The sequence below is a fragment of the Podarcis muralis genome, chromosome 7 (assembly GCF_964188315.1).
Source record: "Podarcis muralis chromosome 7, rPodMur119.hap1.1, whole genome shotgun sequence".
Classification (NCBI taxonomy): domain Eukaryota; kingdom Metazoa; phylum Chordata; class Lepidosauria; order Squamata; family Lacertidae; genus Podarcis; species Podarcis muralis.
The window spans coordinates 13,970,152-13,991,487 of record NC_135661.1 but is presented as its reverse complement, the minus strand read 5'-3'; positions in this window follow the sequence as shown (position 1 = coordinate 13,991,487).

The window sequence follows — 21,336 nt, the reverse complement described above, 5'->3', positions numbered from 1 at the left end:
CAGACTGGAGAAAAGAAAGTGGAAGACTGGTGTGGAAGGGTTGTGAAGCAGTCCAAGGTGATGTTAAAATATGAGGGGAGATGACAAAATCTTACTACAGGTGGAGGTACATGTTCCCCGATAAATCTGGGCATTACATCTATGTCCCAGATTCCTCGATATCTGTCTACTTTATCAGCTGCGTCGCATAGATTCACATTTGTTAGAGCCAGATTTAATGTGTTCCCCTCAAACGTGCTGAGCAATAGATTCTCTAACGGTAAAACCTCTGTTTTATGCGCATGTGACAACAAATCAATAGAATCCCTTTATCATATCCTGTTTAATTGTCCTTTATATATTGTTCCCCGATCAAGGATACTGAGTTCAATCATTCTGGAAATTGCTGCTAAACCACCTGAATTACATCTAGCTTATCTACTCCATGACATTGACTCTTATAGAACATTACAGGTTGCTAGATTCCTGATTTCAGTTCTTTCATATAAAAGACTTCATGGAATGCTGCATGATTATTAAAAATCCAGTAAACTCTATGCACCATCCTTATCTTCAAGGCCATAACACGGTACATCTAGAGATTGTAAGTAATGTGAAGGAGATTATGCGTTGAAATATTTTAGTTGATATTTTAGATTGTAAAATCCTATTTTATCTATTGATTTGTTTTACCTTGTGGGCTTATAGCCGAATAAAGTATTATCTATCTATCTATGAGGGGAGATGAGAAGACCATTTCAGGCAGCAGATTCTGCTGGCCACAAAGGTTGATGGCACGGGCAGCATATCCTGTTTCACCACCTGAGGTGAAATGGGAACATGACACCCCACCCTGCTGTCACCACCCCACTTCCATACCTGGGTTGCATGGCGGCAAAGTGTCAGTGTCAATGAAGAAGAAGGAGAGTTTGGATTTGATATCCCGCTTATCACTCCCCTTCAGGAGTCTCAAAGCGGCTAACATTCTCCTTTCCCTTCCTCCCCCACAACAAACACTCTGTGAGGTGAGTGGGGCTGAGAGACTTCAGAGAAGTGTGACTAGCCCAAGGTCACCCAGCAACTGCATGTGGAGGAGTGGAGATGCGAACCCGGTTCACCAGATTATGAGTCCACTGCTCTTAACCACTACACCACACTTAGTGGTGGTTCCACTAAGACTACGCTTCTCCGCTGGTGGCAGGGCAAGCAACATGGCCACGGGGGCACCACTTCTTGGCATTCTGTGCCCAAGGCAGCTGCCACAGCCCACCACATGGGCAGGGCAGCCCTGTTTGACGGAATGCAAAGTGGCAGGATCTCAGGGGTCATAATTCTGTTTGCTTATCTCACCATTCCTCCAAGTAATTCAAGGTGGTCACATGACCCTCTCCATCTCCATTTTACCCTCACAACAACAACAACAACCCTGTGAAGGCAGTTAGTCTGAGAGAAGGTAATTGGTCCACAGTCACTCAGTAAGCTTCATGGCTGAGAGGGGATTTGAAACCTGGTCTCTAGAGTCCAACACTCTAATCACCACAGCACACTGACACTTCATACAACTCGCAAAGACCAGAAGACAAAAAAACTCCCTCCATAACAACACGGCAGTAGGTAGGGGACAGGGGGCGGGGCAGCTGCATACCCTCCAACATTTCTCCGATGAAAATAGGGACGTCCCACTCTGTACTGATAATTTTATTATTTATACCCCACACATCTTACTGGGTTGCCTTAGCCACCCTGGGAAGCTTCCAACATATATAAAAACATATTAAAACATTAAACATTAAAAAAAAAAACCTTCCCTATACAGTACGGGATTGCCTTCAGAGAGCTCGGGGGTCAGTTAACCAGAGTCTATACCCTCCAACATGAATATTGGGACATCCTAAGGGAAAGTGGGACATTCTGGGATCAAATCAGAAACCGGGACAGCTTCTCTAAATTAGGGGCATCCCTGGAAAATAGCTGCAACTGCCCCCCACCATCAAGTAAATAAATAAAAATACTTAAGTAACTGACCAATTGCATCACAGATAACTTGCTTCTGCCCCCACCCCAACATAATGTAAGCAAAACACGGGGGTCTAATTTGATCAGTGGAATGTTTGGTATCTAGTGGGCGGGGCTTGTGTGTTCTGCTCCTGAATCAGCCCCTCCCTTCAGTGTCTTTCATTAAGTTTCAGTTAAGAGGGACCAACTATCTCCCTCTTCTTGTTTCTTGCCTCAGACTTGCCTCATGTTGTTCTATTTAGTTTCTCTCTTTATGTTATTTCATTACAGTTTTCTTTATTATTAAAGCTTAGTTTACATTTTCATGATACACTTAGGAAAGCTGTCAAATGTCCTCAACTGCGTAAGTGAGGGGATATTCCCAGTTTGCCAGAAGGGTTTATTTTGTTAATCACCCCCACAACACATAAAGCCTGCCCTCCCCTAAAAAAAATCCTAGCTATGCCCATGAATGTGGTCCTGATTAATATTGAGCCTTTGGTAGCATTTCAATTATAAGCTGCTAGTAAACGGTAAAGGTACCCCTGCCCGTACAGGCCAGTCTTGCCAGACTCTAGGGTTGTGCGCTCATCTCACTCTATAGGCCGGGAGCCAGCGCTGTCCGCAGACACTTCCGAGTCACGTGGCCAGCGTGACAAGCTGCATCTGGCGAGCCAGCGCAGCACACGGAACGCCGTTTACCTTCCCGCTGGTAAGCGGTCCCTATTTATCTACTTGCACCCGAAGGTGCTTTCGAACTGCTAGGTTGGCAGGCACTGGGACCGAACGACGGGAGCGCACCCCGCCGCGGGGATTCGAACCGCCGACCTTTCGATCGGCAAGTCCTAGGCGCTGAGGCTTTAACCCACAGCGCCACCCGCATCCCCCATAAGCTGCTAGGGAGGCTAATATTGACTGAAAAACAAGGGATAGACAGGTAGGCATTCCAGATAACAGACCTGGTAAGAATAAACTGTAGGGGCCCCAGAGAGAGATGCTTTCTCCAGACATCTGTCCTCCTTTCTACTACAAGTGAGTTGTGCATGGACAAGTAGGCTACAAAGCCACTTTAGGGATCTAACTGCTAAGTTGTCATAGAGCTGGAGCAGGCAACGTGGTACCCTCCAGATTTTGCTGGATTCCAACTCCCATCAGCCCCAGTCAAGGGTCATGGATGATGGGAACTGTAGTCCAACAACATATAGAGCTTGTCAAAGTGACTACTCCTGCCCTAAAGCAATCACTAGAGAAAGCCTATATCAGGCACACGGACCCTGCCTCCCTACCATGACACCAAAGGAGGATTGCTTGTTCTGCATACACCACCAGAGTAAGCACTGCCAGCTCCAGTTGGAGAGAGCCCCCAGTAAAAAATTCTGGTGGGATTCCATTTGTGAGTCCTAGTGGATTTATCTGGTGGCAGAAATAGTGGCATTCCAAGCAGCGGTCCAAACAGCAGTGCCTGGCAGCTGGGTTTAGCTGCAATATTAATTTCTGACAATGCTCTGGGGTGACACTACACTGGGAGCACTGTGGGAACAAACCTCCAGGTCTGACCTGAAGTCTTCATGTTTACTTGAGCCCCTCCAGGTGACAGGTGGAGGGCTGGAATCACCAGAAGAATGACAGTGCCTTTAATAATCATAATAAAACATTATTAAGAAGACTGTGTACACAGCATGCAAACTTCAGCCTGACAGAAGCTAGCTACGAATTATAGCATAGTCATGCCCTCCCTCTGCTCCCCTCTACCAATTAACTGTCTGCAGGCCCACCCTCCTAGGTCACAGTTTTGGGCTCTGAAATTAGAGGGCCAGGGATGCGCCTGACCTGGCAATCCTAGAGGGGAGCCACAGGCTAGGCGTCCATAGTGAGCCCTGGAAGGGGGGCTCAGGGATAAGCAGTGGAATTAACGTTTTTGTTTCAAGTACAGTGCTACCTCAGTTTAAGAACAGTCCCATTTATGAACAATTCGGTTTACAAACTCCGCAAAACCGGAAGTAGTGTCCCAGTTTGCGAATTTTACCTCGGTCTAAGAACAGAATCCGAATGATGGAAGGGCACCGGCGGTGGGAGGCCTCATTAGGGAAAGCGCTCCTCGGTTTAAGAATGGTTTTGGTTTAAGAACGGACTTCCGGAACTGATTGAGTTCATAAACTGAGGTGCCACTGTAGTGAAAAAGCCAGGACTGTGCATGGAAGAAACCCAACTGAAACAGGAAAGTCTGGAGGGAACAGAAACTAAGGAGTTGCTGCCGCAGTTGTTATGTGAGACAGGTGCAGGGCTGTCATTTGGTGGGTGCATGCATGCGGTACGGCACATCAACCTAGCGCAAAGCGGAGGCCTGTGGGTTCTGGCCCTTCAGTCAGTTGAGCATTGCCACCTCCACCCACAAGTGAGTCTCTCACTTGCAGTGAGTCATAATCAGGTCAAAACTGGCACCAGCCGTTTATCCGCCCCAGAAGGTAGTTGGCAGTGCCTGGCTGCAAACCAATTCCCAGACCTGCAATTACAAATTAACACTTTCACCTGTGTTGCAAGAGCACAGCCTCTCATCCCAAATGCTGGCTGGCCTGACTCACTCTCTGCTCCTGAGAACAGATAGGATCACAGCTCAAGGGGACGCAGTAGTGCCTTGAAACAACCCACAACTGCCAAGTGTATTTTCAGAGTGCATTTTTTCAAACATTTGCCATTGATCCATCACTGCTATTTAACTTCCTTAGCAAAGAGCATGCTTTACAGAGCCTGCAAAATAGAATGACTATTCACATATAATAGTGCTTTGGTGTAGTGGTTAGAGTGTCAACTAAGGACTCGTCACATTTCAGCTTGTCCCATACCTAGAAAGCACAGGTCTAAGTGTTTTTCTGCTTGACCCATGCTTTCTAGAACTTCCCCTTGCCCCACTCATTTCCCAGGGAAAACCAGCTCTTTAGCTCCCAATCAGAGCAAACATCAATCCGGAGAAAATCCGATTGCTGTTTGCTCTGATTCAGTGCTAAAGAGTGGTTTTCCCTGGGAGGGAAGCAGCAGGACAAAAGGAAGTGTGGATCAGCCCTAAGATGTGGGAGACCAGGTTCCAAATCCCCACTCATCTATGAAACTCACTGGGTGACCTTGGACCAGTCACTCCCTCTCAGCCTAACCTTCCTCACAGGGTTGTTGTGTGGATTAAAGGAGGGCCACGAGAACTATGTATAGCACCAAGAGCTTCTTGGAGGAAAGGTGGGATACCAATGCAATAAATCAAATCAACCAACCCTTCGATCAAATGTATGGTGCAAATGTGGCCTTAAAGAGAGAGGGGATGCTGCAAGATGTGTGCCTTCAACTTGGTGAGCAGAAGGACTTTGCAGTGGGGCTACTCATTTCCATGAAGACTGCTCCTATCTACCGTATTTTTTGCTCTATAAGACTCACTTTTTCCCTCCTAAAAAGTAAGGGGAAATGTGTGTGCATCTTATGGAGCGAATGCAGGCTGCACAGCAATCCCAGAAGCCAGAACAGCAAGAGGGATTGCAGCTTTCACTGCGCAGCGATCCCTCTTGCTGTTCTGGCTTCTGGGATTCAGAATATATTTTTTCTTGTTTTCCTTCTCCAAAAACTAGGTGCGTCTTGTGGTCTGGTGCGTCTTATAGAGCGAAAAATACGGTACTTCATGGGAGAAGGTGGACATGGAACAACAACCAGCATCCTCTTCTCATAGTGGCCAACTGAACGCCTATGGGGAGCCCACAAGCAGGAGGTGAGTGCAATGACGCCCTCTCCCCACCTGTGTTCCCCAGTAACCAGGACTCAGAGGCATATGGTCACCATCTGTGGAGGCAAAGAATAAAAACCATGGCTAGCAGGCACTTGTTATTTAATTTATTTTAATTTGTGTACCCCACTTCTCACCACATGTGGGTCTCAAAGCACATCTATTGCCATAAATGGCCTATTTCCCTTTTAAAGCCATCCAAACTAGGCTATGGTTGCAAATTCCATAGTTAGATGCTGTTGCATAATCTTGATTTATTTTATCTGTTTTATTGGGTAGATTATGATCATTAGATATATAAATTTAAGCTTGTGTAACTTCTTAGGGACTTATTTTTTATTAAGTGGTTCAGAAATTTTAGGTTGTTTAAAACACACACATGCACAGACACAATTCCTGTTGGATGAGGCCCACCTAGGCCAGCATCCTGTTCTATGGAAAGTCCTATAGAAAGTTCACAAGTAGGACATAAGCACAACAGCACCCTCTCTCTCCTCCATGGCCCTAACAAATGATGCTCAGAGCCACACCATTTCCCATACTGGAGGTGGTTCATGGCCATCAGGACTGGTGGCCACTGATGGCCTTTCCTTCCAAGTGACTTCCTTGGCACCAACACCATTACAGTGGTGCCTTGCAAGACGAAAAGAATCCGTTCCGCGATTCTCTTCGTCTAGCGGTTTTTTCGTCTTGCGAAGCAACCCTATTAGCGGCTTAGCGGATTAGCGCTATTAGCGGCTTAGCGGCTTAGCGGCTATTAAAGGCTTAGCGGCTTAGCTGCTAAAAGGCTATTAGCGGCTTAGCGGCTTAGAAAAGGGGGGGGAGCGGGGAAAAAATCGCAAGATTTGCAAGACGTTTTCGTCTTGCAAAGCAAGCCCATAGGGAAAATCGTCTTGCGAAGCCACTCAAAAACGGAAAACCCTTTCGTCTAGCGGGTTTTCCGTCTTGCGAGGCATTCGTCTTGCGGGGCACCACTGTATATTTTTGGCACCAGGCAAATAACTTTTTATTCTCTGAGATCTTTCTCGCTACTTTTAATGGTAACTTTTATTGTTGTTTTAATGAATACTTTATACTTATATGTAAACCACTTAGAGGCATTTTCTTGACTCAGCAGTATTACAGATGGGTGGATCTGTCAAGTTTGGGGGATTTATTGCCGATTTTTATATGCAGTTTTTTCTAATATACACATTTTTGCATATTATTATACTAGTATAATCCATTTTGCATGTTATTTTCACTAATATAGGTATCATCCATCACCTTGCTTAGATGCTTAAATGGGTTCTAAGCAGTTTACAACTGTAATACAAATATAGAATACCAATACACAATTAACAACAACAATGGCTGTCCTCCAAATGTCAAATTTATACCAGTTTAAATGTCATGTTTTCCCCAAGCCCCAAAGCCAGAGAATTTGGTGAAGTTGCTGAGAATTTTCAGCTAGAGATTCCTAGCTGCCTCACACTCCTCAGGGAGAATTCACTGTTAAACAGGCTGAAGTCGATTGTATAGAGATGCTCAACACATGAAAGAAAGAGGGAGTGCAGTCATTACAGTGGTACCTCGGGTTAAGAACTTAATTCGTTCTGGAGGTCCGTTCTTAACCTGAAACTGTTCTTAACTGTTCTAGGAATCTCTAGCTGAGGTACCTCTTTAGCTAATGGGGCCTCCCGCTGCCGCCACACAATTTCTGTTCTCATCCTGAAGCAAAATTCTTAACCCGAGGTACTATTTCTGGGTTAGCGGAGTCTGCAACCTGAAGCGCCTGTAACCCGAAGTGTCTGTAACCTGAGGTACCACTATACTGGTAACAGGACAAATGATCTTTGCTGTTTTATTAGGAACCACCTTATAGTAGTTAATGGCTTGTATGGGTGTGGGACGCGGGTGGCGCTGTGGGTAAAAGCCTCAGCGCCTAGGGCTTGCCGATCAAAAGGTGGGTGGTTCGAATCCCCGCGGCAGGGTGCGCTCCCGTTGCTCGGTCCCAGCGCCTGCCAACCTAGCAGTTCGAAAGCACCCCCGGGTGCAAGTAGATAAATAGGGACCGCTTACTGGTGGGAAGGTAAACGGTGTTTCCGTGTGCTGCGCTGGCTCGACAGATGCAGCTTTGTCACGCTGGCCACGTGACCCGGAAGTGTCTCCGGACAGCGCTGGCCCCCGGCTCTTAAGTGAGATGGGCGCACAACCCTAGAGTCTGTCAAGACTGGCCTGTACGGGCAGGGGTACCTTTACCTTTACCTTTATGGGTGTGGCAACTTTAGAATCTTCTAGAATCGTCAAAAGCAGGGAGCAGAGTTTGGAAGTTCCTGCGGACAGAGCCCCAGGCTGGTGATGTGACTCCCTGCCTGCTCTCTCAAGTCTTTGGTCAACTTCAACTTTGGTCTACTTCATCCTCTGACTTCGAAGTTCCAGGTCATGGCTGGCCTAATACCGCCTCGCTTTTTCCTTAGTCCTGCTGCCGCCAGGCCATCTAGAGCTAAACCATGGTTTGGCTCAGTCTTACATGTGAACTCAGGCTTGGGGTTTCTCTCCCCCGAACAAATTGCAAGTAGGACACGAAAAACAAACCTTGGTTGCAACTCTTGGTTTGTTGGAAGTGAGACAAAGCATAGCTTAGAGGTGGAGGAGGACCAGGGAGGAGTGAAGCAGCCATTTTCACTCCAGTACCTGTACACTGTCTCATTCGCACTACACTGTAGTTTAGCTTAGTATCACGTGTGAACCAAGACGTCATCAGCACTGGGCAGGCTGCCCTGGACTCCTTCAGGAGGAAAGATGAGATATAAAAAGAAATGATGATGATGTGGCGTGATTGTTGACAGGAGTGAGACCCTTTCAGCATATAACACCTTTGCCCAGGCTTGCACTGCTTGCCAATTTGCTACTGGGCCATGTTCAAGGAATAAGTATTAGTATAGAAAGTCCAGGGCTTTTTTTCAGCCAGAACTCATCAGAACTCAGTTCCAGCACCTCTCAGGTGGGCGCCATTGCTATTCTAAGTGAACAAGGGAGGTGTTCATGGTGAATGCTATTTCTGCTATTTTTCTAGCAAAACATGGCACCTGTTTTCCTAGAAAAATAGCACTGAGAAAGCCCTTAACAATTTGGGACCAGTTTACCTGTGCAATCGTATATCTACCTCCTTGACTGCTTTGATTTGCAGAACTGTTACTGTTGCTGGTGCCACATAAAACGTGTTCTGCATTTGCAAGAAATGAATCTCTGTACTCTCTTCAGAACATGCTAAAAGTATGCTTAGGTAAACTTATCAAGACATGTAGAATGTTGACATGTGTTTTAACCTGGCTTTTCACTTATTCATTTTAGATTTTAGTTTTTTAAAAAAACATTTACAATGGTTGTTTTTAACTGTTTTTTACCAATAATTTCATTGTTTTATTCTTTTTGAAAACCACTTTGAGGTTTGCTGTTGTTTGTACACTCAAGTTGTATAATTTTTTTATTAAACATATAGATGGCATTTCACAGGTGGGGTAGCCGGAACTGTAAAGGACTTGAGCCTCTCTCAAAGGGGGCCTGTGGAGAAGGATCTCACATGATGCTGGTAAGGTCTAGGTATATTTTTATTCAGAGAGGTGGTCATTAAGGTAGGGTGATTCATCACAGGCTATAGCCAACATCTTAATTTGGGTCCGGAAACATAATTGCAGCCAGTGCAGGGTTTCAGGTGCAGAAAGACCTTGTATGTCACCTGATCATTTTACTGGAGACACCTGGGAGCTTCTGCATGCACAGCTGATGTTCTGTCGCTGAGACACAGCCCCACCTCTCGCCTTCTGCCTGGAGGTCCTTGAAGGGAAGACTGGAGACACAGACGATGTGTTGAGGTCTGGAGACTGTTGTGCTCTTCTGCCACGTGCAGCCTATGGTGAGAAATTATACCTCTTACCTGGGCAGGGCCGAGACACAATGGCGAGGTGCTGGGGTGTCAGCGCCTGCCTCCTAGTGATGGTGACCTTCACCCTTAGGGCTGCCAACCCATCCAGGCTCCTTTCACCAGCAAAAAATCTCCATGCAAGCAAACCCATCCAACCAGTCAGGCAGCAACACCCCCCTGGGAACAGCTGAGACAGAGCCAAACCAAGAATCTCAGGCACTAATTAGCTCCGCAGCCCAGTCCACGTGACACGAGACTACCTGGGCGGACAAGGCTGTGCTGGGAACCACCCAGGTCAACCCTTCTGGTACCTTCTGTGCTGGATTTAAAATAAAGAAACCTCGTGGCCTGACAGGGATTTAGTTCAGGACCAGACAAATTGGCAACCACCAAGCCACATACTGTCTGCTATTTATATGGAGACCCACACCAGGAGCAATTTGCTGCCCATGAGGGAAGCCTAAAATGGAGGGGGGTTGTCAAGTGCTTGGCTGGTGGGCTGGGTTCAGTTTTGGGGGCATGTGCATGTCCAAAGTTGTGCCAGTGGGTGTAGAATATAGTAATTGTGGCTAACCTTCATCCGTATTCTCCATGCATTTATCCAGTCCTCTTTTGAAGGATCCAAGCTGGTGGCCATTACTGCTTCCTGTGCGAGGGAGTTGCATCCTACTTCATTCCTACTTAAGTCAGTATCTTACTCTCCTCTCTTGCTACTTTCCCTTGTTTCTTCCTGTTTCCCAGCTCTCTGCTGCTTCTTCATCCTCCTCACCACCACCACACATTCCCACTCCCTTCCCATTCTCCCTTCCCTTTCTCAGTGGTTGGGACCCACACCCAACGCATCTCTCACCCCACCATTATCCTCTGCTGGGCCGTGTGGTTCTGCATCCTCACTGAGGTCTCCCTGCTTCATCCCTTCCAGTCTTACCAGCTCACCTCCTGGCCAGACCCCCAACTCCTCTACCCGCCAGAGAGGAAGCCTCCTCAACTTCTCCTGGTACAAAGGTGATGCATTTCCTCAATTTTTGGTAGTATTTAAGTGATTAATTTATAGAAATGAGCCAGTGTCCTTGAGGTCATGCTGCTTTATACCAGATATCTGCAAAATGTCTGAAGACCCTGGAAGAAAACTCGGGGGCGGGGGGGGGGTCTGCTTCTTTTCTTGCCCATGCTCAAAATTTTAAAAATGCAAAAATTGCAGGTAGGAAACCTGTGCCGCTGCACCCACCCCCATTTTTTACCTGGGCTTCCCCACTGTGCCAGATTTGGGTAGACCAATGAATAAGGTATCTTTGAGGGGCTTTTTTCACAATCAAGTAGAGTTTATAAAATAAAAAATTGATCCCTCCCTCTTCCCTGCAGCTTCCTTCTCATTGGTGTTGCTTCTGCCCATCTGCTTGGCGTCTCCCTTTGGGCTCAGTTCACCATGCCCCCCCTTCCCCCCTCCTCTTCCTAAGGTAAAGGTAAAGGTACCCCTGCCCGAACGGGCCAGTCTTGACAGACTCGGGGGTTGTGTGCCCATCTCACTCAAGAGGCCGGGGGCCAGCGCTGTCCGCAGACACTTCCGGGTCACGTGGCCAGCGTGACAAAGCTGCATCTGGCGAGCCAGAGCTGCACACGGAAACGCTGTTTACCTTCCCGCTAGTAAGCGGTCCCTATTTATCTACTTGCACCCGGAGGTGCTTTCGAACTGCTAGGTTGGCAGGCGCTGGGACCGAGCAGCAGGAGCGCACCCCGCCACGGGGATTCGAACTGCCGACCTTTCGATCGGCACTGAGGCTTTTACCCACAGCGCCACCCACGTCCCTCTCCTCTTCCTAATATAACACTAATGTCTGAACAAATGAAACTGATTTGTGGAAAATGTAACTTGAAAAAAGAGACACTGCACATACTTTTGTAAACCAAGAAATCTTTAATAATAATAATAATAATAATGACTCACCCCACATGAGATACTTCTTAAAAACAATACTGCAATGAAGAGCTATTTGGCAAATGTCACATTGAGTTTCAAATGTCTGAGTATGAAAACAAAGAACTGTGTTGCTTCCACACAGGGAGGATGTTTGTATGACTTACTGTAAAAAGATTCCACAGAAATACAGCTCCTTTTCCTTTTCAACTCAGCTCCATCAGTTCCTGAAAATTGTCTCCTTTAACAACAGTGCTGGAGACAAGATCTCCTCTGACCAGGATGGGAAGTTAGTGGCTGGATTTGATATTATAAACTGGATTATTTCCTCAAACCAATCCATCCATAGAGTGAAAGTTGGGAGAATGGATCCCCAGGGTTCTCTAGACCAAGTGTTCACCATCAACAAGGATGCCATCACATGGCACAATTGATTTAATCAGGTTGTGATTAAATCAATTGTGAGCCATCCAGTCTCATCTAATGGACAATGTTCAGCCCATAAAAGGTAAAGGTAAAGGTACCCCTGCCCGTACGGGCCAGTCTTGACAGACTCTAGGGTTGTGCGCCCATCTCACTCAAGAGGCCGGGGGCCAGCGCTGTCCGGAGACACTTCCGGGTCACGTGGCGAGCGTGACATCGCTGCTCTGGTGAGCCAGAGCCGCACACGGAAACGCCGTTTACCTTCCCGCTAGTAAGCGGTCCCTATTTATCTACTTGCACCCGGGGGTGCTTTCGAACTGCTAAGTTGGCAGGCACTGGGACCGAGCAACGGGAGCGCACCCCGCCACGGGGATTCGAACCGCCGACCTTTCGATCGGCAAGCCCTAGGCGCTGAGGCTTTTACCCACAGCGCCACCCGCGTCCCTTGTTCAGCCCATAACAAATACCAAATTTTGCTTAGAAAAGATACAACCTATGCAGAAAGTAAGACTCAAAAAACATCTGCACTGTTTCCTTTGTCATTGAATATATTAAATGTGATGAAAAGAAAAAAAAGAAAAATTCACTTGACCAATGAGAGGTAAGGTGGAGATTGCTGCTGCTCCTCTCACAGCAGGAAGAGGGCAGATAAAGAGACAACAGGATGGTCAGTCAGGGGCTCTAGGGGTTGGTGGTGAGCTCCCGGCTTGGCAGGTGGCAGCCCCGGATACTGCCCCCGTTACCCAGTACTCTATTACTCAGAGTGGCACTCTGAGTGGTTGCCAGCCTTTTAAGGCCTTGGATTTTTTTTAACTGAGTGCTGTGGGCCCCACTCCCTCCAAGCGCTTCTTTCTCCTCCCTCTGGGTCAGCCTCTCTGTTTTTTGTGTTTTTTTTAAATAAATATTTATTAAGATTTTCTGCCAGTCATTTCTGCCAGTTCCATACCTGGGTCAGCCTCTCTGCACACAGAGAAATAAGGAGAAATGTGCACACAGTTTGATTTTCCAAGCAATCTGGGGGAAATTATGGATCCAGTAGAATTAATTGAAGTCAAAGTCAAAAGAAGAAGCAGAGCATCTCTCTTCCAACTTCCTGCTCCAGCTCAATGTCATTTTCAGGGATGAAAAAAGCTCACTGTCCCAGGAGTGTAACATGGACAGTTCCAGGTGCCCCTAAGCAGGAGACCCCAGCATGGCCTGGCCTGGCGTTCCTCTCTGCCTGCCAAGGGTTGCATTGGCTGTCCGGGCTCCCCCCTGAACAGGTAGCTCAGTGCAGTCCCACTTTGCTCCGGTGGAGGTGGGGTTACTCTGGTGGTGTTGGCGTTGAAGGCTGGGCTGGCACCCCCTGCCTGTTGCCCACATGCCCCCCCCCTGCATGCCTGCTGCACCATCCTCATTACCTCATGACCAAAGCAGCAGTGAAGGGTGAGGGCTAACATGCTTTGTGGGCACCATAGGAAGACCTCAAGGGCACCATGTTGGCAATCCCTGATTTAAGCTGTGGGTTGAATTACGTCTTAGCTGTAAATCAGATGAAAGGGATAATTCACTGGATGGGAGTGTTGGCCCTGTAATATCCACCTTGCATGGAGAGATTAATGCTTCTCTGGAGGTCAGGAAAAGTCAGAATTCTCCAAAGCAAAAACGGGGGGCTAGCAGTAGGGAAGGAAAAGAAATTCAGTTCAGTATATACTTCAAGCAAACTCTACGAAATTTGCAGTTTCTGAAGCAATATGTGAACAGCTATCCATTGCAATTCCCACTCATTCAAATTTTGTGATGCAGTTCTCCAACCAATGTTTACCAAAAAAATAAATGCATCTGTCTGGGGAGAAAGTGTGCATAACATACAAAAAAAATGTATTATATTTGGGGAAACTGCTTCAAAAAAGATGTATGTTAGTCAAAATGACATATAACAATGTGTTAATTAGGAGATATTTGCACTAAAATGCTGATGAATTTTCTTGAGGATTTTTTCTTTTAATCGCCGCGAAACGTGGAGAACAGAATTTAAGACCTGAAAAATTGCTAACAGAGAAAACTGAAACGGACAGTTCCTTCCATTCCTGGCTGTCAGTACGGCAGGATCAAAGTTCAGTTTGTTCCAACGGGAGTTACGTCTGACGTGGCCTCAGCTAAAGGAGCTTGTTCTGAGAAAAAATGAAGGAGGCGCCCACACCTTCTCTATCTCAGCAGCTCCTTCTTCTGATTAGCATCCGGTTTTTTTCTTACTTCTACTGCACTGTTATCAGCCTCTCTCTGCATCCACAGTCCTGATTTGAACTGGCCACACTTGTCCCAGCTTCTGCTTAAGGCATTGTGGTAACTGAAGTTCTGTAACGGGGGAGAGAGAGAGAGATCTCTAATTTCAAGTTCCCTCCCAAAACCACAGTTCCTAGCACTCCCTCGGAAGAAGCCGTGACACTTAAACCAGTTTAAAACCGGTTCAGTAGTACAGATATAGAGAATCAGAGAATCTTGGGTAACATGTGGGCAAAATCCCTCACATGTCGGAGGAGAAGAGGGACAACAGCCGAGGCAGATTTGGGAGAATACAACTGGTTCAGTCACACTGGGCATGGAGCCTTGGGGGCACTGCAACTATGAAGTACAATTGTGGTTGAGAGGCGGGGGGCACTCCCCCATCGTCCTCCATCAGCTGGAGGGAACTTCTGAAGTGAGGAGCCTTTTCCCTATCTGATCCCCACACAATTAAGTCTTGATTTTCTAGACTTCTGCTTCAGAGTTATCCCTCCGACTTATGGAGGTGGTTTTGGCTGTTGGGCAGCAACAGGATGAGGCAAAGTTTGTAGCCTCCTTTCTCACTCTCCTTTATCATGTGAGGACCTCCATTATGGAAAAAAAAACTTCTTGGCCTCAGTTTTGTACACATGCCCCCCCCCCCCCCGTGGGCTAAATGATCACCAGATTTCAGATACTTTAGGTGGTGTGCAAGTATATCTTATAAAATAATATATACTTAGGGTGGGAGGTAAGTAGGTACAAATACCTCTTATTTGGTTTGCTAGCTTAGGTTTGCTAGTAATCAGAAGCCTGATAACTCTGGGGGTGCTCTTTGTGTCCCCATGCTTTGAGAGAGAAAGCAGTGCTGGATTTCTAAATAGGCAGAGCAGGCACCAAACTATGGTCCCCATGCCTTTTAGGGCCCCCGCAACAACAGATCAAAATAATATTGATTTCTTTAAAAAAATATCATTTTTATTAAATATTTTATTGGGTTACGAAGTATGTGCATTGTCTCTATTTTCAGTCTGCAGAGTCTTTTCTACAGATCAGTTACATTCAATGTGAGACATTAGTGTAGTACACAGTGTAAGGTTGGGGGGAAAGAAAGGGGAGGGGGGAGGTAAATTTATATTATTTTACTTAGTGTAAGTGTGAGGTTTCTGTGTCCGCATCACTTGGGGAGGTTCTCTTTCTATTCACTTATTATTTTTTCCTTGGCAGTGAGAGAGGTTGGCATGCTTGGTTGCCTTCAGTTGACTGCACTGAGAGCCCAGTACCTTGAGGCTGCCGCTCACTAAGGTGTCTAACCCTGTAAATAGCAGGGTTTTGGAGGGATGTGTGCTTGGGACTCATCCAGACTTCCCTTGGGAAAACCCAATCTTTACCACTGAATCAGAGCAAACGTCAATTGGGTTTTCTCTTGACTGACTTTTGCTTCAATTTATCGCTAAAGAGGGACTTCCTGTTTCCACCTGCACCAGGAATGGAGGTCTCACTCAACACCACAGGGAGAGACAGATGGAAATAAACAAAGAGTGATGGGGGAAACTCATTCATTGAATTCCTCCCTGGGTGGGAGAGGAGCAGGCTCTCACCTGCGGATTGCCCTGTGGCCTGGCACTTGCTTCCCTATGGAATGAGAGGGCAGGCAAAGGCACTGGGTGCATGGAGCACTCAGACTGCTGCAACCCCCAATTTGTTCCTGGAAACAGGGGATATCCTGCTAATTGGGCTTTAATTGGAGTAAAGTACAGGCATGTGCTAGGCGATGAGATTACTAACTGTGGAAAATCTCAGCTACAAGGATTTAAAGGTTGGAATTGAGAAAAGGTTTCATTTGGTGACAGAGATTGGGGGAGGGGGGAAGCCTATGGTTGTTTTTCAAAGTTTTTCTTCTACATTTTTGATTCGGCAACCCTCCTCAGAATGCAAGGTTAAAATATAATATAAAAAGTGAGGATGGAAGAAAAACATGAATTTTAACATCACACTGGAACTCTGTGTGTGAGAGGAATGGAATGGAGAGAGAGAGAAGGAGGGGGAAGTAACACCTTTTTAAAGGACTATGTTGGAATATAGAACGAAACCACCCCTGCTCTCCGTTATTTTTACAGGAATGTGAAGGAGACTGAGACAATTTGGAATGTAATCTAACTGGAAAGATAACTATAAATTTTCAGCTGCAAGGAGGAAAGGAGTCTGACAGGTGCAAAGTCAGAGGTTTTCTAATTAATCATTGGCAGTTTAGAATCAGACCACTTTTCCTAGGTTGGGGGGAGGGGGAAATGGCGAGGACAGTTTATTTCAGGGGTCAGCAACCTTTTTCAGCAGGGGGCCGGTCCACCGTCCCTCAGACCATGTGGTGGGCCGGACTATATTTTTTTGGGGGGGGGGGGAATGAACGAATTCCTATGCCCCACAAATAACCCAGAGATGCATTTTAAATAAAAGGACACATTCTACTCATGTAAAAACACGCTGATTCCTAGACCGTCCGCTGGATTTAGAAGGCGATTGGGCCGGATCTGGCCCCCAGGCCTTAGGTTTCCTACCCCGGTTTATTTGTTGGAACAGAGGGGTCTCTAACAAGCTCTTGAATCACGGGACAAAGTGATGCAGAGGCTTTTGGAAAACTGTGAGACAATTGCTTCCCCCGAGTCATGATGGGAAATATCAACAGTTGGGGGACTTCCGGGTTAGCGCCAGCGATAATGGCGGATTCCCTCTGCTCTCTGAGGGACTAGCTCCGTGGGATCGGGTCTGACCGCTGCGGCGAAGCGGGGACCCATCTAAAAATCACAGGCGGGTGAAGCCTGTGAGCGTGGGACTCAGCGGGCACCTTCAGCGCCCCCCCCCCCAATCTGCAAAACTTTATAAATTATAGAATATATTAGCAAGAATCGAAACCATAAGATTGTAACTGTTGTATAAGGGATTACTATCTTGAAGGGAATATAATTGAAATTATTAAGATTTTGGAATGCAGGAAAAAAACAAAGAGGAACCCATCAAAACTAGCACTTGAGGAGCCACTTTAACTAAACTGTATACAGTGGTACCTCTGGTTACGAATACTTCTGGTTACGAACTCCGCTAACCCAGAAGTAGCTGCTCCTGGTTGCGAACTTTGCCCCAGGATGTGAATGGAAATTGCACACCTTTGGCGCATGCGCAGCGGGAGATCCCATTAGCGAAAGCGCGCCTCAGGATAAGAAGGGTTTCAGCTTAAGAACAGACCTCCGGAATGAATTAAGTTCATAAGCAGAGGCACCACTGTAATTTGGCATATAAATAATGGGTTTTAATAATTGTATTAATTGGATAAAATTGGCATTGTTATAATGAGTCCGTTATTGGTAAAAGATATTGGAAAATCAACTTAAAATATTTATCACGATTTATTGCCAAAGAGCGGGTTTTCTGGAGGGTGAGAGCAGTAGGGCAAGGGCAAAACCACTCAGACCCCTGCTTTCTATCTAGGCAGGAGACAAGCACAAGTCTGGATGAGCCTTTAATGTTGCTCTACTCTGAAATAAATGAAATTAAATGAAATCCCAACACATAGAATGCTAGCATATCAGGGTAGAACCCTTTTCCCTGGCATGTAATGCCTTAAGAGAGAATATTATGAAAATGATATACGGGTGGTACATGACCCCAGTCAAGCTTGCAAAAATCTATCATCAGCCCGATTTAATAAGCATTGGAAATGTAAAGAAATTGAAGGTACATTCTTTCACCTTTGGTGGACGTGCCCAAGGATTAAGGCTTTCTGGGAGATGACATATAATGAAATGAAAAAGGTATTTAAATATACCTTCTTGAAGAAACCAGAGGCCTTTCTCCTGGGCATCGTGGGCCAATTGGTGCCAAAGAAGGAAAGAACTTTTTTTATGTACGCCACGACAGCAGCAAGAATACTTATCACAAAGTACTGGAAGACACAAGATCTACCCACCCTGGAAGAATGGCAGATGAAGGTGATGGACTACATGGAACTGGCAGAAATGACCGGCAGAATCCGAGACCAGGGAGAAGAGTCGGTGGAAGAAGATTGGAAGAAATTTAAAGACTACCTACAGAAATATTGTAAAATTAATGAATGTTAGAATGATGTTGGATGAAAAGTTATGTGGTTTTTAGCTATAACGCTATAAGGAGTATGAAAAAATGGACTATTAACAGACAAAAATTTAATGTTACATTATTTTAAGATTAAAGATTAGGATAAACAAAGAGGGGAAGGATTTGCTGAACAAATTGAACGGGAATACAAAAAGGGAGGTGTGAGGAGGTCCGGGAAACAAGCAAATGAAAGATAAGTAATGGAAAGATGGAATTGTTTTTTTTTTAAACTATTTTTATTTTGTATTTTTCTTTTTTCTTTTTGTAAAATTCTAATAAATATCTTTTTAAAAAAAAAAGAACCCTTTTCCCTGCCAAGGTACTGCTCACTTTTCTTGAAAGGAGGAACATTTGAAGATGTGAGCTGGCTGGTCTGGAGGCAAGTGGCCCTTCAGTGAAAAAGATGCCTGGGCTTAGCCAGGATCTCTGGATTTCACAGCCCGAGTTTCCCCATCTGCCAAGCTATTCCTTGGCTCGGGGTGGGGAGAATCACTTAGAAGTTGACCTACTGAGGCACACGTGCAGGACAGAGGCTGGGAAAGGCTTGCCGTCTCCTGCGTTGTCAAACCCGACTCTTTCATCAGCGCTAAGCATATGCTTCTACGGCTGGAGCACATGGAGGCCAACCCACTTGGCTCTCCTGAAAATGCCCCTGAGCAAAACCAGCAAGAAACATTAACTTAAATATATAAGGCGCTGTTGTTGTTGGTAATTATCCCCGACTTCGCCTGGCTGAGCTGCTCAACCTGCACGGCTTCTGCACGAGACTCTGGGGGTGGCTCTGGAAATTGTGGTGCGCCTCTCCGACTTGGTGGCGAGCCAAATGGCCGCCTCCCCTACAGGCAGCCAGTGCAGCACCAGACAGTAGACTCTGCTGCCCTTGGCTCTTCCATCCTGGCTCCCTATGAGGTCAGCTCAATCCCCCAGCGGTTCAAAGATGGACTCAGTTCAGAGAATGTCACAAAGGATGGCTGTCAAAACAGCAGCAGTGGCAGAACCGCTGTGTTCTCAGCGAGGCAAAGGGCAAATGGGTCGTCCCCCGTCCCCCCCGGCCCAGTCTGGCTTATGGAGAGCAGCAGAAGCCTTCTGTTCTATGTATTTCGTTTTATTTGTATCTATTTAAGACATTTAAGCCCTGCTTTTCACTATACAGTGGTACCTCAGAACTTAATTCGTTCTGGATGTCCGTTCTTAACCTGAAACTGTTCTTAACCTGAGGTACCACTTTAGCTAATGGGGCCTCCCGCTGCTGCCATGCGATTTCTGTTCTCATCCTGAAGCAAAGTTCTTAACCCGAGGTACTATTTCTGGGTTGGCGGAGTCTGTAACCCCAAGCGTCTGTAACCTGAGGTGCCACTGTATTCCCCAGCTTGCGGGGGGGGGGGGGAGAAAAGCATACAAAATTTAAAACGTCTGGAACGGAAACACTAGAACAACATTCACGGTGCAAAGGCCTTCCAGAATGAACTTAGCAGGGATGGTGCCTGCCTAGTTTCCAGTGGGAATTGGGCCCACTACGCTAAGAAGATAAGAAGAGCCTGCTGGATTGGGCCATGGCCGTCGTGTCTAACACCCTGTTCTCACAGTGGCTGAACAAATGCCTGTGGGAAATGAGCAAGCAAGATTCAAGCACAAGAGCTCTCTTCCCCTCTTGTGGTTTCCAGCAACTGAAGGCATGGATCCTCCTGCTCCTCCAGGTGATCTCAGTGATCGACTTGGGACATACAGGATAAGGCATCCTCGGCCAAAGTTACTCAGGGCTTTGTACACTGGTACAGGACCCTTGAACCTGGCCCGGCAGCAGACAGGAAGCTAGGACACGTCTTTTAACACTGGTGTGATGTGTTTGTGGTAGTCTGTTACCATCAACACTCTTCTACACTAACATTGTACAGTGGTACCTCAGGTTACAGACGCTTCAGGTTACAGACTCGGCTAACTTGGAAATAGTACCTCGGGTTAAGAACTTTGCTTCAGGATGAGAGCAGAAATCGAGCAGCAGTGGCACAGCGGCAGCGGGAGGCCCCATTAGCTAAAGTGGTACCTCAGGTTAAGAACAGTTTCAGGTTAAGAACGGACCTCCAGAATGAATTAAGTTCTTAACCCGAGGTACCACTGTACTCTAGCTGAAGTTTCCGGACCAAACCCAAGGCCAGCCACCCATAAGCCTTTGCCACAGATTTGAGCTCTACTTTTAAATATGGAGGTCTGGCTGGAAGAAATATGGACATTATTGGGACAGAGCTTCTCCGAGATTTGGTGTTTAATACAAAGGACTATCAAAAAAAACTGGCAGAGAGGAACTGAGAGAGAATTAAGAGCCTCGGACGTGAGGTCTCCAGGCTGATAGCAGATGGACTGATGGACATTGGTTGGGGATTGAAACCGGGAAAGGAAGGGTGGGGTTTGGGAATCCAAAGGGTGTACAATTATATTCTGATTCTTTTTATTTTGTTATTAGTATAAAAATGGGGAATTCGTGGAAGGGAATTTGGGTCGACCTTAGAAAAAGGTTTTAAGAAGGAGCACTGACGTATAAAGACTGATGTATATAAGTTAAAATTGGATATATAAAATGAATTAAATACAATAATGAACTAAATATAATAAGGTTAAAAATTGGGGACAAGAACTTGTTGAACTAACAATTGGAAATGGAATACAAGATGGGGAGGCATGGGAAAGTCGTGGAAATAGGTTATTGAAAATAAGGATTGTAAACGTTGAGTGTTTTTAATTCTTTTTTTCTTTTTTCTTTTTTCTGGATTTTCTTGAAAATTTCAATAAATATATTTTTTTAAAAAACAAACATAAGCCTTTGCCACTATCTGTGTTTTGGCCTTGGCCAAGTCATTTGCCTTGCTTGTGGAACAGCTCCTCATACTGAAAACATTTCTCCCACCTGTGCCTATTTCTTGATCACAATGTATGTATAATTACAGGGCAGATCAAGCCTCTTTCAAATAGAAAGGTGCTAAG